This window comes from Notechis scutatus, chromosome 10 (genome assembly GCF_049901735.1).
Source record: "Notechis scutatus isolate UNSWTSFEM ecotype Mainland chromosome 10, rNotScu1.2, whole genome shotgun sequence".
NCBI lineage: Eukaryota > Metazoa > Chordata > Lepidosauria > Squamata > Elapidae > Notechis > Notechis scutatus.
This window is the reverse complement of record NC_142018.1, coordinates 4,371,985-4,388,381: the sequence shown is the minus strand read 5'-3', so window position 1 is coordinate 4,388,381 and position 16,397 is coordinate 4,371,985. Positions and strand designations below refer to the sequence as shown.

Below are 16,397 nucleotides of genomic sequence, written 5' to 3'. Positions count from 1 at the left end.
TGGGCTCAAGTGTGGTCGTAAGTTGAGGACTACCTGTAGTCGTATCTGTCATAGAGCAAAACTGATCTGTAACTGCTAGAGAAATTGTCACAGTGCTGGGATGCAGTTTCTCTAGATTTCATCACTGATCTTCTCCCAGTGCAGGGATATGTTACCCTACTAGTAATCATGGATTTAGGTATCAAACTGGCTCATTTTATTCCTTGCAAGGGCCTCCCAATGGCCCCCAAACAGCTCCACCCCTTTTGGGATGCTACTACACATCCCAAAAAGGGCCCTAAGACAAGAGACTGCACAGTCCCGAGCTGGGTGGAGAAGGAAGAAAAGAGTTCAGGGTAGTAGCCACATCTCTCAGGATAAATCTACTAGATTAGAAGGTTATCACTTTAGTCTGGCAAGATTCTGTCTGATGGATGTAAGCAAATAAAGAATTGGAGTCGAGTGGATATCCGTGTATCATCTTTGGGTTCAGGCCTGTCATGGGTTGAGGACCTGATATCCTAGACAAGATACACAGAGTCTGAGAGGTTATGGGAAGCCGCAATGGATGTGCAAACACTGCAATTGGTGTACTTCTTTCATGACCAATAGTCTAACAAACCCTATTCTGGCAACTACTGACCTTGCAGGAGTTAAGCACCGCCCAAGCTGAGCAGGATGAGTTCTTCTATGGGCACAGCAAGAGGCCAGGCAGGGAAATGACCTTCCTGATCCTTTCACATCAGGTACAAGGGACATGGCGGTAGTGGTGAGAACATCTTGGCAGACGGGTGGCTACTTTTACAGGTGCAACTGAGTTATGGGATATCTTGTGTGGTGTTTAGGGAGTGACTCAGCCATGTTTCATTTTCACAGCCCAAAGTTTCCCCTTGGGAACAAGAAGGAGTGGGTGATGTAGCAGTATGTGGGGAAACAGAGGTGGTCTTCAGCAGGTTCTGACCAGTTCTGGAGAACCGGTAGCGGACATTTTGAGTAGTTCGGAGAACCGGCAAATAACATCTCTGACTAGAGATTTTATAGCATCCTCCCCCTGCCACACCCACCAAGCCACGCCCACAGAACTGGTAGTAAAAAAATTGAATCCCACCACTGGTGGGAAAGACCTTGGCTGAAAAGGCAGAGATGCTGCGGAGGGAATGGTCAGATAAGAGACAGCAGAGCCCACAGCTGGATAACGGGCAGAGCAAAACACTCAAGAAGGACCCCCCCTAAATTCTCAGGTTTTAGGGGGATTGTATTTTCACACTTGCAAAATTCAGTTAATGTAACTTTACAATGAAGTACAGGTAGTCCTTAACTTACAACAGTTCATTTAATGTCTGTTCAAGGTTACAATGGCACTGAAAAAGGTGACTTATGGCCATTTTTCACACTTACAATCATTGCAGTATCACCAGGGTCCCATGATCAAAATTCAGGGGTTTGGCGACTGGTTCATATTTATGAGGGTTGCAATGCCCTGGGATCAGGTGATGCAACCTTCTGACAAGCAGAGCCCGGGTCACTTAACAACCATGTTATTAACTTAACCAACTACAATGATTCACTTAACACTTAGAATAGAATAGAGCTGGTAGGGACCTTGGAGGTCTTCTAGTCCAGCCCCCTGCTCTAGCAGAAGGGGAGACTGGACAGCCACTTGGGGTCTCTATCAGTGGTGCGTTTCAGAATCCTCTACCACCGGTTTGGTGGGCATGGCTTGGTGGGCGTGCTTTGTGTGTGTGCACAGACTTTGTGTGCGCACGCATTCCAAACACACACTTTGCTCAGGCGCAGAGGCGTTCTAACTCACCTCCTGCAAGCCCGTACTCCCCCGGTCGCTTCAGCAGGTGATGTGTGCTGCGCAAAGCAGCTGCGCTTCAAAAGTAGGGAATGAAGGCGAGTATGGGAGCCCAGGTGGGCGGGTGGGCCCAACAGCAGAGCGGTGGAGAGAACCAGTCGGGCTCCGCTGCTCTTCAGCACTACCGGCTCGGCAGAACCAGGCCGAACCAGTAGAATACCTACCACCTGTCATGCCTCTGTTGGAGACTGACTCCAAGGGAGAGTCGGAACAGCCGACAGGGGGTGGGAGTGTGGCTCCAGAGGTTGTGGAGGAATTTGGGGAAGGGCATAGGCCGGCTGGGCATTCAGTAGGAAGACCCAGGCCCATCTCCTCTTCATCCTAGGGCACACAGGGAGGAGAGGAGAAGGGAGAAGCTGAAAATATCTCTAGTCTGTCCGTGTTTATCTGAGTTTGGCGTCCTTCCCAGTGTGTATTCCGATATCTGTGGACATCTTCAAGCCCTTATCTTGCCTGGTTCCCTTAATTTCTTCACTGTGGTTTGTGTTGCTTTTTTTATTTATAATTTATAGGTATTTTTAGTTTGAACGGCATTTCCTCCTTCTCACAACTGTTTGTGGGGGAGTTTTTTTTTGTCAATGATATTTGGACCCTTGAAGCCAAGTTGAAGGTATTAAAGAAATTTCACCTGTTTTTGTGCCTGTGTTGCTTTTGTATCCCACCCTGGGTCATTACACCACCACTGGTCTCTATCCTATTTCAGACAAGTGGCTTTCCAGTCTCTTCTCAAAAAACCTCCAGTGATGGAGCACCCACAACTCCGCCCACTGATTAATTGTTCTCACTGTCGGGAAGTTTCTCATTAATTCCAGGTTGTTTCCCCCTTTGATTAGTTTCCAACCATTGTTTCTTGTCCTGCTCTCTGGTGCTTTGGAGAATAATTTGACCGCCTCTTCCTTGTGGCAGCCCCTCTAATATTGAAATACTGCTATCATGCAAATATTTCACTGAGCAACATAAATTTTGAGATCCATGGTGGCCGTAAGTCTAGGACTACCTGTAAATTTACTTTCTCTGGTCACGTTCCCTATCTGGTCTATCTGGGTAATGCTTACAGATAAATGGTAGAAACAAATTCCAATCAATATATATAAACATCATATACTGTGCGCCTGGTTAAACAAGGAAAACACCCGGATAACTGAATGGGTGACCAAGAGGGACAGTTCAGTGACCTAAACACTGCCAAGACAGAGACAATGGCTGCTGGAAAGGGCTACAAGGCCGGACGCAAAGGACTATTGAGTAGACAGTTCAGGTATACAGACATCTACTCCCACTCCCACTGAGAAAGGACCTGCTGCCACCTCACTGTCCTCAGTCCAGCAGGTGCTCAGCAGTGGTGGGATTCAATTTTTTTTACTGCTGGCTCTGTGGGTGTAGCTTTGTGGGTGTGGCAGGGGAAGGATACTGCAAAATCCCCCTTCCCTCCGCACTCCACTAACCTGCTTTTCAGCTCCGTTCTCCTGGGGAAGGCAACCAAAGAAGACCCAGCCGATCAGCTGGGACTCAATGGGAGGCTGAGAATAGATGGGGTTGGCAGTGCCAGTCAGAGGTGGGATTGGCCTCCCAACCACTCAAAATTTCCGCTACTGGTTCTCCAGAACTGGTCAGAACCGGCTGAATACCACCTCTGGTGCACAGGCAGGAAAAGAAGATAAAAAGCTTGAATTTGGATCTGCTACGTAGATACTCGAGCTTTATAGTTTCCTGCTCTATGATGCTTTTATTGGACTGCCACATATCAAAGGGCAGAATCCTTGAATCTCCGTCTCCCTGCCTTTGTGTGTGAATAGCTGTCTGGATAAAGCCCGGGAGCTGCCTGCAGGCCCTGGCTCAACCTTCAATCTTTAAGAACCCAAACCTGGTAGGAAACTCACAGAAAGCCTAAGGCGGAACAGTAGGGGGTTCTGGGAACAATGTGAAACAGGCCCAGCAAACAACCTTTAAGCATGCACTGAGTGCAGTGATCCCTAGATGGCAGCAAAGTGATTTTAAAAAAAAAACCTTTATCTATTCTAAACTATGTCGCCATCAAATGGTTTTCCAGGTTCCTGCAGCCCAGGTTAAGCCATCTTAATATAGATGCAACCTATCAGCATCATTCCAGCCCCAAGAGAGGGTTCTCAAACAATGCTGAGCAAATTGCCAATCTGCCTCCCAGAAATGTATAGCAAACTGAAGACAGCTCTGCAAACGAGGAGCCGTTGACAGCTGCAAACAACAAGGAATCAGTGAGTTGACCAGTTTTTCTGAATCTTTCCAGATAAGGAGATGATAGGACAGAGGTCTCCAAACTTAGCAACTTTAAGACTTGTGGACTTCAACTCCCAGAATTCTGGGAGTTGAAGTCCACAAGTCTTAAAGTTGCCACGTTTGGGGACCCCTGAGATAGGAAATCACCCATATGCGCTCTGGATGTCTTCTCCTCAAGATCCCATGGGATTGAGCACTGGGAGACAATGGGATCACCCACCTAGCTTGCAACAACAGCAGAGCCTTTTGAAGGACAGTAAGTTCACAAATCTCACTTTCTAATTATTTTCACAAATTGCTCATTAGCTACTTTGAAGCTATTAGAGAGCTTCAAAATGACAAGTTTGAAAATGCTCGGTGGGTTTGCCTTCAATCCTGAACAAAAGGAAGTTTTAATTGTAAAATCTAAAGAAGCTGAAATAAACTGCAGAAAGCTAAATAAGACTTTGATTTTATTATAAATGGACTAAGGGGTCCACATAAAATTGGAATATTGAAACCGTTATAATAAGGCTTTTGAATTATAAGGAATAAACAGCTTGTCATGGGAAATAAGAGTCTGTTTTGGTTTTTACAAGACAAATTAAACATAAGCAATTTTGTGATCTCAAAACCTGGAGATTAAAGGGAACGAAATGTTTTAGAAAGAGGAAAGACATGCAAGCCAATAAAATGATGCAAAATGTTATAACAATAAAAATATTGAAGGAGATTTTTGAAGAACGGAAAGAAGATAAAACCACAATACTAACAATGCCATAAATACTTGTTTGCAATATGTAGTTTGGCTCAGGGCCAACACAATTCCCAACCTCAGACAGAGCCTGGACAGAATGTAAATCTAATTTACACTGATCCACTGGAATCCTGTTCTCAATGCACTTCTCAAAAAATATAGCGAATAAATAAACTGCTGCTTTGAGAAACACAGTGAAATTACCGGGGCTCTCTTGAAATGATTGTAGCGCTCAGATTTAATTATCAAGGCACAGGAACGTCAGGTTTAAATGCCCAAGAGATAAAGCGCACACTGCACAATTATATTCTGCCTTCCCTTTTCAAAATATGGCTTCCAGGCACGCCAAGGTCAGGGGAGATTGACAGATGCAATACAAAAGCATTTTTCTCCCGTTTTAATTACAGACATGCATGCATACCTCACAGCATCACAGCCCAAGACTGGCACAGTGAAAGCTTGGCAAGGGGAAGATGAGCTCACAGCTAAAAGATCAGGGGAGAAGCCAGCATAAAATTACAAGAAGCAAAATTAACATGCATCTTCCTTAACTAAATTATCTCCCCACTGCTCGAGAGTCCCACTGAGCACCTAGGAACACTGCCCATGGGCATTTCGGATAACATAGAGTAATAGAGTTTGAGGGGACCTTGGAGGTCTTCTAGCCCAACCCCCTGCTCAAGCAGGAGATCCTATACCCGTGATGGCGAACCTATGGCATGTGTGCCACAGGTGGCACGCGGAGCCATTTGTGCTGGCACGCAAGCCACAGGCAAACTTACCTCACTGCACATGCTCACACCTCACAACTGATTTTCGGCCAGTTTGAGGCCTTTTTGGACCTCCCAGAGGCTTGAAAAAAGCCTCTGCAGGATGAATAATAGGCCCGTTTTGTCATTTCCTGTAATACCGGAAGTGACTACATGGGTCTATTATTCGGCCTGCAAAGCCTGCAGAGGCTTTTTCAAGCCTTTGGGAGGCCAAAAAGGCCTCAAACCATCCGAAAATCAGCTGTGAGGCACAGTGCAGATAAGATGGCGGCGGGGGGGGGATTGCACACACATGCACAGGGAACATGAAGAGGGGAGCATTGCCTTCTGGGAGCTGACACACAAGTGTGCAAGCACAAGCGCGTGCACAATTTTTGGCACAGGAGCCCAAAAGGGCTAGCCACCACTGTCCTATACCATTCCAGACAAGTGGCTGTCCAGTCTCTTCTTAAAAGCCTATATAGTGAGGGAGCACCCAGAGCTTCTGGAAACAAGCTGTTCCACTGATTACAGGTAGTCCTCAACATATGGACACAATTGAGCCCCAAATTTCTGTTGCTAAATGGGTTTTGTTCCATTTTACAACCTTTTCTTTTGCCACAGTGAATCACTGCAATTGCTTTCAGGATTAAAGTTCATAATCTGGCCCAGATCATAGGCAGCACACAGTTGCAACACCAGAGGAGAGGCAGATCTGTACATGGGTTTCAGAGTCTCCTTTCTCCTTCCAGATGTGCAAGAACTACAACTCCCATAATTCTCATTTGGCTGGGCATTTTGGGAGTTGCAACCCTGGCCAGACGGTCCTTGCTCGGCTCAAGCGGGCTGCTTAACTGAGATCATCCTGGCTTTATCAGAATTAACAGAATAACAGAGTTGGAAGTGACCTTGACATCTTCTAGTCCAACCCACTATACCAGAGGTCCCCAAACTTGGCAATTTTAAGACCTGTGGACTTCAACTCCCAGAATTCTCCAGCTGACATAGAGAATTCTGGGAGTTGAAGTCCACAAGTCTTAAAGTTGCCAAGTTTGGGGACCCCTGGACTATACCATTCCAGACAGGTGGCTGTCCAGTCTTATTTTGAACGTCTCCAGTGATGAAACACCCACAACTTCTGAAGGTAAGTTGTTCCGCTGGTTGATTGCTTTAACCTTTAGGAATTTTCCCCTTAGTTGTAAAAAAAACCAAAAACATTTCAAATGCTTTAAAATGTACCCTTCTCCATCAATAAATGCCAGTGCCCGGAAATAAAGAAACTGGTTAGGTTTCATCCTCTCTCTTTTCCTAGGCAGCTCAAAGTAGCAAAGATAGACCTCTCCCCATCTATCATATTTTTTGCACTATAAGATGCTCTGCAACGTAAGATGCACCTGGGGAGGAAACCAAGAAAAAGAAAAAACTGCCTCTGCCTCCCAGCGTCCATTTGGGATTCATCTGGCTAGCGTCCTTGCAACAGCAAACAGCCTGGTCAGCTTCAGCATGTTATTGCAGGCCCAGTACGTGGCTTTGTCAGGGCTCTGCTCCATTGCGCCCACCACTGGTCAACTGAGCTGAGCTGCTGCTGCTGCCGCCGCCAGGGAACGCTGAAGCCTTCATTGCCAAGCAGCTGACTGGCAGTTGAACCTGCCTCCTGGAATACCACCGATCAGCTGTTCTAGGCGGCGGGGATTGCCTCCGCTTAGTGATTGGCAGTGATTGGCAGCAGCGATTGGTGGCAGCGGCAAAAAACAGCGAACAGCGGTGGCAATCCCCACCACCTAGAACAGGTGATCGGTGGTATTGTGGGAGGCTGATCCAACTGCCAATCAGCTGCTCGACAGGGAAGGCTCCAACGTTCCCCAGCGGCGGCAACAGCGGTGACAGGAGGTGGCAATCCCCCTCCCCCCCGGCACAATATTCACTCTATAAGACACACAGACATTTCTACCCAGTTTTTTTGGGGGGGAGGGAGTGTGTCTTATAGTGTGAAAAATACAGTAATTTAATCCTGAAAGCAACCTTGGAGTAGCCCACCACAGAATACACTAAAGACGACTTCTGGTGCAAGGAAACTCAAAGGCTTCGTGGCTAAGTAGGAACCTCTGTTACATTTATGTCCCACATTCTAACCATTCAGAAACACTGGGCACTACTTGTCTGTGAATAATAATGGAGCTCCTGGTAGAAAAAAGTAATAGATGGTAAAGAAGCTAAAGTGCTTGGGGGGTTTGACAGGCACCTGCCATATAACAACGCAGATGGAACAACCAACGGAACACCTGAAGGGTTGCTATCAAAGTCGCTTTCCGGGAAAGCATAAAGTGGGGGGGGATCATATATGTTCCATGCAGGGTCAAGCTATACAGACAGTCTGTCAGAGCATTTGCAGCGTGACCACTATTATGAGACAACCCAGGAGCAAAACACAGGAGCACACAGAGGCTTAGATATTTAACAGTGGCTTATATGCAAGACATATACAGAAATATACATGGTTGGCAAATACCTGACAAGCGATCAATCTTCTTAACTCTGCACAGAGAACTCTACAATGGAGGCAGGATACAAGGAAAAGAACATGCCCTCTAATGGCTGCCTTTATACAGACACCTCTTAAAGTGGTAAAGACTTCTGTGGATCCATCCTTACTCTTAAAAAAGCAATATCTCTGCTGATTCATCCTTATTACATCAGCCTTACATTGCATCAGCCTTACAGCAACTGGTCAACTCTTAAATCTAAAATATGGTAATTTAATCCTGAGAGCAACCTTGTAGTAGCCCACCACAGAGTACACTAAAGAGGACTTCTGTTGCAAGGAAACTCAAAGGTTTCGTGGCTAAGCAGGAACCTCTGTTACATTAATGTCCCATATTCTAACCATCGAGAAACACTGGGCACTACTTGTTTGTGAATAATAATGGAGCCCCTGGTAGAAAAATGTAATAGATAGTAAAGAAGCTAAAGTACTTGGGGGTTTGACAGGCACCTGCCATATAACAACCCAGACTTAAGAACTGTTGATAAAATGGAGAAAAAAGTCTGGGTCGTGGATATTGCAATGTCTGGAGAGAGCAGAAGAGAAGAGGAAGAATCGGAGAAGGTAACACAATACAAAAGAGCTGCAAATAGAGGTAAAACAACTGTGGCCAAAGAAAGTAAAGGTAGCACCAATAGTAATTGGCCCCTTGGGTGCAAAACACATCTGGAGCACCACTTCCACACCATCAGCACTGACAAATTCACTACCAGTCAATTGCAGGTGGCAGCTTTGCCTGGAACAGCTTCCATCCTAGGACTGTTCCTTTAACACCACCCAACACCTATGTCTGCCTGTCCCAGGTCATTGGGAAGGGCTTGATAGGCTGAGAAAAATGCCAAATTCAGGCTGAACACCTGGCTGATTGTGTAGTGAACTGTAATAATAATAATAAGGCTTGCAAATACGGGTAATCTTCAACTTACAACAGTTCATTTAGTGACCGTTTAAAGTTACACAGCACTGAAAAAAGTGACTTTTTCACACTTATGACCATTACAACCTCTATGGTCACGCAATCAAAATTCAGACATTTGGCAACTGACTCACATTTACGACGGGTGCAGTGTCCCAAGATCATTTGATCACCTTTTGCGCCTTTCCGACAAGCAAAGTCACTGGGGAAGCCAAATTCACTTAGCAACTGTGATACTGTCTTAACAGCTGCAATGATTCACTTAACAACTGTGATATGAAGGGTCATAAAATGGGGCAGAATTCACTTAACTGTCTTGCTTAGCTTCTGAAATGTTGGGCTCAGTTGTGGTCATTAGTTGAGGACTCCTTATAGAAATAGAATAACTGTGTGCCAAAGAAAGCAAAGGTAGCACCAATAGTAATTCGCCCCTTGAGTGCAACCCCAAAACACCTGGATCACCACTTCAACACCATCAACACTGACAATTTCACCATCAGTCAATTGCAAAAGGCAGCTTTACTGGGAACAGCTGGCATCCTGCAATTATACTTTTAACACCATCAAACAACATCTGCCAACAACATCTGCCTCTCACAGGTCCTCGGGAAGGACTCAATAGGTGCATAAAAATGTTAGGCCCAGCCTGAACATCTGGTTGACTGTGCAACAAACCATAATAAAATTTTATCACCTTTAACACAATCAAACACCTGGCTCTGGGCAGCTCACAATAATTAAAGAAATCACAACCAAATCAATAAATAATTTTTAATAATGGCAAAGGCCTTGATGAAGAGCTTGACGGGGGTTCCTTAATATTAATATACTGTCTACAAAGCCATACAACTAAACAATGATCAAAATAAATAATAATAAGCAAACATGTTTAGACAAACATGACTGCTCCAACAACTCCTAAGACAGTATAAAGGTACAGGTTCCCCTCACACCTATGTGCTAGTTGTTTCCGGCTCTAGGGGGTGCTGCTTATCTCCATTACAAAGCCGAAGAGCCAGCGCTGTCCGAAGACGTCTCCATGGTCATGTGGCCGGCATGACGGAATGCCGAAGGTGCACGGAATGCTGTTGCCTTCCCACCAAAGTTCCCTATTTTTCTATTTGCATTTTTACATGCTTTCGAACTGCTAGGTTGGCAGAAGCTGGGACAAGTAACGGGAGCTCACTCCCTTACGTGGTGCAAGGGATTCGAACTGCTGAACTGCCGACCTTTCTGATCAACAAGCTCAGAGTCTTAGCCACTGAGCTACCACATCCCTTAAGACAGTATACAGTGGCCCTTCACTTTCAGGCCAACCTACCTCACTGGGTTGTTGTTTCAGAGATGAAAGGAAAGGAGGCATCTCTTTCTACCACCTTGAGACCTCAAGGAAAAAGGGCAGGTTATCAAGTCCATAACAAGCAAAGAAAACAACTGATAAGAACCAACGGCAAGCCCGTATGCAAATATGGAAGGTGTGCAGCTTGTCTGCAGCCTTACCATGCCACCATGCCTCAGTGAGGAACATCCATCTGCTCATCCGAAGGCTGCCCTTCTCCCCTGTGGTTCCGTGTCATTTCAAGGGATGGTGCTGAGAACACAGGAGTTCTGCAAGAGGAAATAAATGGAACAGGTTTGTACATGCATGGCTTCATGGTCCAGCAGAAGAAGGAGGCAAGGAGTCCAATGGAACAGCCGAAGGTTGCTTTCAAAATAGCTTTCAGAGAAAGCACAAAAGGGGGGTGGAATCCTATATGTTTCATGCGGAGTCAAGCTATACAGACAGTCCGTCAGAGCGTTTGCAGCGTGACTACTATTATGAGACAACCCAGGAGCAAAACACAGGAGCACACAGAGGCTTAGACATTTAATAGTGGCTTATATACAAGACATATACAGAAATATACATGGTAGGCAAATATCTGACAGGCAATCAATCTTAACTTTGCACGGGGAACTCTACAAAGGAGACAGGACACAAAGCAAAGAATATGCCCTCTAATGGCTGCCTTTATATAGATACCTCTTAAAGTGGTAAAGACTTCTGTGGACCCATCCTTAGTCTTAAAAAAGCAATACTTTTGCTGATTCATCCTTATTGCATCAGCCTTACAGCAACTGGTCAGCTCTTAAATCTCAATACCTTAAGACAGTCCTGGACTTACAACCAGAATTGAGCCCCAAGTTTCTGTTGCTAAATGAGGACAGTTGTCAAATTAATTTTCTCCCATTTTTCAACCTTATTTGTCACAGCTGTTAAGTGAATCGCTGCAGTTGTTAAGTTAGTAATGCGGTTGTTAAGTGAACCTGGCTTCCCCACTGACTTTGCTTGTCAGAAGGTCCCAAAAGGGGATCCCATGATCCCGGGACACTGTGACCGTCATAAATACGAGTCAGTTGCCAAACGTCTGAATTTTGATCAGGTGACCATGGGGATGCTGCACAGGTTGTAAGTGTGAAAAATGGTCCTAAGTTGCTTTTTTTCAGCGCCCTTGTAACTTTGAACAGTCATTAACCGAACTGTTGTACGTCAAGGACTACCTTTATAGCTTTTATGTTCCTTTACAGCATGGATCCCCAAACCTGGCCACTTTAAGACTTGTGGACTTCAACTCCCAGAATTCTCCAGCCAGATCTGCTGGCTGGAGAATTCTGGGAGTTGAAGTCCACAAGTCTTAAAGTAGCCAAGTTTGGAGACCTCTGCTTTACAGACTTTAAGGGTTCACTGGCTTTGTAAGATTTGAAGGAATCCACTGTTTTAAGATCCGCAGTGCAGCTTTGGGGGTGGGGTGAGAACGGAATCCCAAGAAGCCAATAAAAAGAGATATAGGTCGTCCCACCCGAGGGAAAACCCGAAGATTTGGGCAGGTCACGGCCTCACTGGGAGGTGCATACCTGTTTTTCTCCAACAACACAAAGGAATAAAAGTCTTGCTATCGCTGTCTTTTTTCAAGGGTCTTTGAAGTATTTTTTTTTTCAAATGTACATGATGTAAAGGAATTTTTTTTAAAAAAAAAAGATGTTTAAAACATGGGTGAAAATGACGTATTCTCATTTTTAAAATAACAAGGTTTTAAAAGAAAACTATATGCATTCAAGGTAATGCGTGTCTTCCAAATCAGGGATCTCCAACCTTGGCCACTTTAAGACTTGTGGACTTCAAGTCCCAGAATTCCTCAGCCAGCATGGCTTTTGCCTGCCCTACCCCTATGGCCTGGTGCCAGCAGCACCACAGTCCTCTATAACAGGGAATTCTGGGAGTTGAAGTCCACAAGTCTTAAAGTGGCCAAGGTTGGAGACCTCTGTTCCAAATGACAGACCAGATAGGAAATGCGACCAGATAAAGTAATTTTACAGGTAGTCCCTTGACACAACCGAGCCCAAAATTTCTGCGGTTAAGTGAGAAATTTGTTAAGTGACCTTTGCCCCATTTTACAACCTTTCTTGCCACAGTTAGTGAATCACTGCAGTTGATAAGTTAGTAACCTGGTTGTTAAGTGAATCTGGCTTCCTCATTGACTTTGCTTGTCAGAAGGTCCCAAAAGCAGATCCTATGACCCCCTAGGACACTGCAACCATCATAAATATGAGTCAGTTGCCAAGCACCACATGACCATGGGGATGTTGCAAAGATTGTAACTGTGAAAAACAGTCATAAGTTCACCTTTTTCCGTGCCGTTGTAGGTTTGAATGATCATTAAATGAACTGCTGTAAGTTAGAGATAGGGACCTATTATCATATGTGGTGGAAATGTATAAAAGCAAAAAAAAAAATACTGGTGGAAAATGAAGGTTTGGATAGAAGAGATGGTTAACCAGAAAATAGAGTTCAGACCAGAAATGTTCTTACTGGGAATTATTAATGAGAAATACAGTAAAGAAACAATATATTTAATGATACATATAATAACAGCTGCGAAATTGGTGTATGCCCAAAACTGTAAGAATGAAGATACCCCTACAGAAAGTGAAATAATAAGGGAAATATTAGTCTGTGCAGAGATGGACAGACTAACTTTAGAAATCAAAGATAAGGGTGAGACAGAGTATTATGAAGTCTGGGGTAGAAGGTATCAATGGCTGGAGTCAAGGAAAAAGAAAGAAAGGGTTGACGCTTTATTATAGGATGAAAGTTAAAGTTTTGGAAACCAAAGAGAATGGAATATAATGGACAAATACAGATAATACGAATGCATGAGTATAAAAGACGGTTGTAAATATGTATATAATTATATAGAAATAGAAATAGAAATAATATGCAGCTAGCACTGTACTAATAACATAAGGAAAAAAGGAAATTAACTGTTATGTTTATCTCTATACTATAGCTTGTATGGCCAAAATGATGGCCAAGAAAGTCACACTGTGTTTAATTGTTTTTAATGTTTATTCAATAAAATTTATTTTAACAAATAAATAAATAAATGAACTGTTGTAAGTCAAGGACTACCTGTAATTGCATGAAGGAAGGGTGTGACCCAGGATGTCACAATTGTTGTGCAAAGTCTACCGGAATGGAAGCTAAGACTGCAGTCGGTCTACTATCCCTTCCTTAGCCCTCCCACCCCTGAGGTCTACCTCATTGCCCAACATGTTCCTTAGAGCAGTGGTCGCCGACCAGTGGGCCGGGGACCACTGGTGGCCCACGGAAAAAATTTGGTGGTCCATAGAGCAATGTCATCCCCAAAACAATTAATCCAGGCTGTGTGAGAACACAAGGCTGTGCTGCCCACATGGCCTGCAGGAACACAAGGCTTGAGTCCCTTGCAGTACGCACAACACGAGGTAGTGAGGGGAGGGGGGGAAGCGGGAAGGGGGGGAATTTGCCCCACTCGCCCCACGGGCCTGGCCTGGTCACCGGGCTACTTCTTTCCGCTTCTCTCTTCTGCTTTTGGTTGCATGCAAGGAAAGCAGCAAAAGTCTTTCTTTCTCTCCCCCAAACTGCCAGAAATGAGTCTTTGGGACCCTGCAAAGGCCGCCTGCTCCAAGATGCTGCACCGGCACAACAAGTCTCACAAGACTTATTTCTGGCAGTGTTTGGGGGAGAGAAAGAAAGACTTCTGCTGCTTCTGCTGCTTTCCTTGCATGAAGCCAAAAGTCTCTCTCTCTCCCCCTGAGAATGGAGCTGGAGATGCTATTTTGCAATCCCAAATAAAGAATGATCGATCGGTAGGAAAATGCGGGGGGGGATTTTCCTGCAGACTTTTTGGGGGGATTTTCCCAGGGTCTCTGGTCTGCGGGATTTAAAATGATGAATTTGATGGTCCCTGAGGTCCAAAATGTGGGCGACCCCTGCTTTAGAGAGATGGGGAAGATTCTCGGTTGTGTGCACAACATTCCCCTTGCGCCTGATCGGGTTGTGTGCATGCACCCCCATCCGAGGAGTGAGGAGTCATGCAATAAGCCTCAAGCATAGGAATACTTTCTGTGCACTGGTGCAATCAAGGAGCAGCTCTGATGCACAGATCTGCTCTTCAGCATTCTTGGAAAGCGTCCCTCCCTCCCTTGCGGTTCACTTAGGAAAAGTGGCACTTACTCCCCCCCTTCCCCACCCCCCAATCCCACCTATACAACTGTCCCCCCACTTCTGCACCTCCCCTGGGGCTGGAGAATCTCTTAATTTACTCAGGTGTTTTGTCTGCTGCAGCACTTGGCGGGCTGCTGTCATCGCAATAAAAATCCACTGTACAAATACAATGACATAACAATAAACTACCAGCAGTCCCCCGAATTAAGCCACAGATGAAACCATAAAACAACCAAGCAAAAAGCAATAAAAATGGATGGCAACCTCTCTAAATCAAAAGGCCCATTTAAAGAATTCAATTTTTGTTTATTTCATGAAGTCTGGGATCTCTAATCCCCAGGCAGAGAAGGGTGCCAGGAGGGCAAAAGCAGGCTGAGAGAAGCTCATTGGCGCTTCAGGCTCGAGGCTCAAGAAGTGTTCGGGAGTGCAGGGTTGTAGCCCCCAATTCCCCCCCCCCCATTGGCTCCTTACACACAAATGTGCCAGAATACCTTCTACCCCACAACCAGCAGAATGGGACAACTCCCCACAGTCATTTAAGTGCTAGAGCCCACTGTAACTACATAGCCAAAAAGGCATTAAGAGTTGTTAATCTAATCCTACGTAGCTTTTTCTCTGGTAATATCACACTACTAATGAGAGCATACAAAACATTTGCTAGACCAATACTCGAATACAGCCCATCAGTCTGGAACCCACATTACGTATCTGATATTAGCACAGTTGAGAAAGTCCAGAAATATTTCACAAGAAGAGTTCTCCACTCCTCTACTCGTTGCAGAATACCTTATACCGCCAGACTTGAAATTCTAGACCTAGAAAACCTAGAATTATGCCGTCTTTGGTCTGATCTAAGTATGGTATATAAAATCATACATTGCAATGTCCTACCTGTCAATGAATACTTCAGCTTCAACCATAACAACACAAGAGCACACAATAGATACAAACTCAAGGTTAACCGCACCAAACTTGATTGCAGGAAATACGACTTCAGTAACAGAGTGGTCAATGTCTGGAATACTCTACCTGACTCTGTGGTTTCTTCCCCAAACCCCAAAAACTTTAACCTTAGACTGTCTACTATTGACCTCACCCCTTTCCTAAGAAGTCTGTAGGAGGCGTGCATAAGCGCCCCAACGTGCCTACCGTCCCTGTCCTATTGTTTCTTTTATTTTTCTTATATGTACCCATTTCATGTATTCATAACTATTATGAACTATTATACCTGTTATCTTATAAATGCTTGACAAACAAACAAATAAATAAAAAATTGCTGCGGGACAGACAATTCAACAACTCAATTTAATTATTTACAATAATTTTAAAAAATATTTTAGTTTTTGTCATCCACATTTCATGTTGTTCCTCCTTTGGCATCCTTTCCTTAACAATTTTATTCCACTATTACTTTGGTATTAGGATAATTCTTGTCCCGTGGTGAGTTGGCCTCAGCAAGTTGGCTGCAGCAAGTTGGCCGGGGCGAGTTGCCCATGGCGAGTTGTTGTAGACCCCGCAACCAGAAACCCTGTAAAGTCCTGAAACTGTATGCTTGCAAATTCCAGCCAGCCCTTAAGAGCAGGATTCCAGATGGAACTGTGGGAGAAAGAATTTTGCAGAACATTTTCTATTTCTAAAACTTCACTGTTTCATAAAATTAACGAGCAACATGAATGAAAGTTTCTAATGCTGTCAAATTAAGCCGCTTCAAAGTTCCTGTTCACTTTCTTTGAAAATGCTTAAACCTGGGGTGCCTACATATCACACATAAGGCCGGTTTGCTTTTAAATGAAAAGACAGGGAAGAGGCCCATTGAATCTAAAACAAAAAA

At 44.6% G+C, this 16,397-nt stretch overlaps 1 protein-coding gene across 1 annotated transcript in view; it reads right to left on the bottom strand.

The window, feature by feature from the left end:
- NEXMIF (neurite extension and migration factor) overlaps nt 1-16,397 on the bottom strand; it is a 409,722-nt gene that overhangs the window by 180,700 nt on the left and 212,625 nt on the right. Inside the window, exon 2 of the mRNA XM_087971974.1 lies at nt 10,540-10,647. The gene's annotated coding sequence lies outside the window, so the exon portion shown is untranslated. The remainder of the gene's footprint in view (nt 1-10,539; nt 10,648-16,397) is intronic.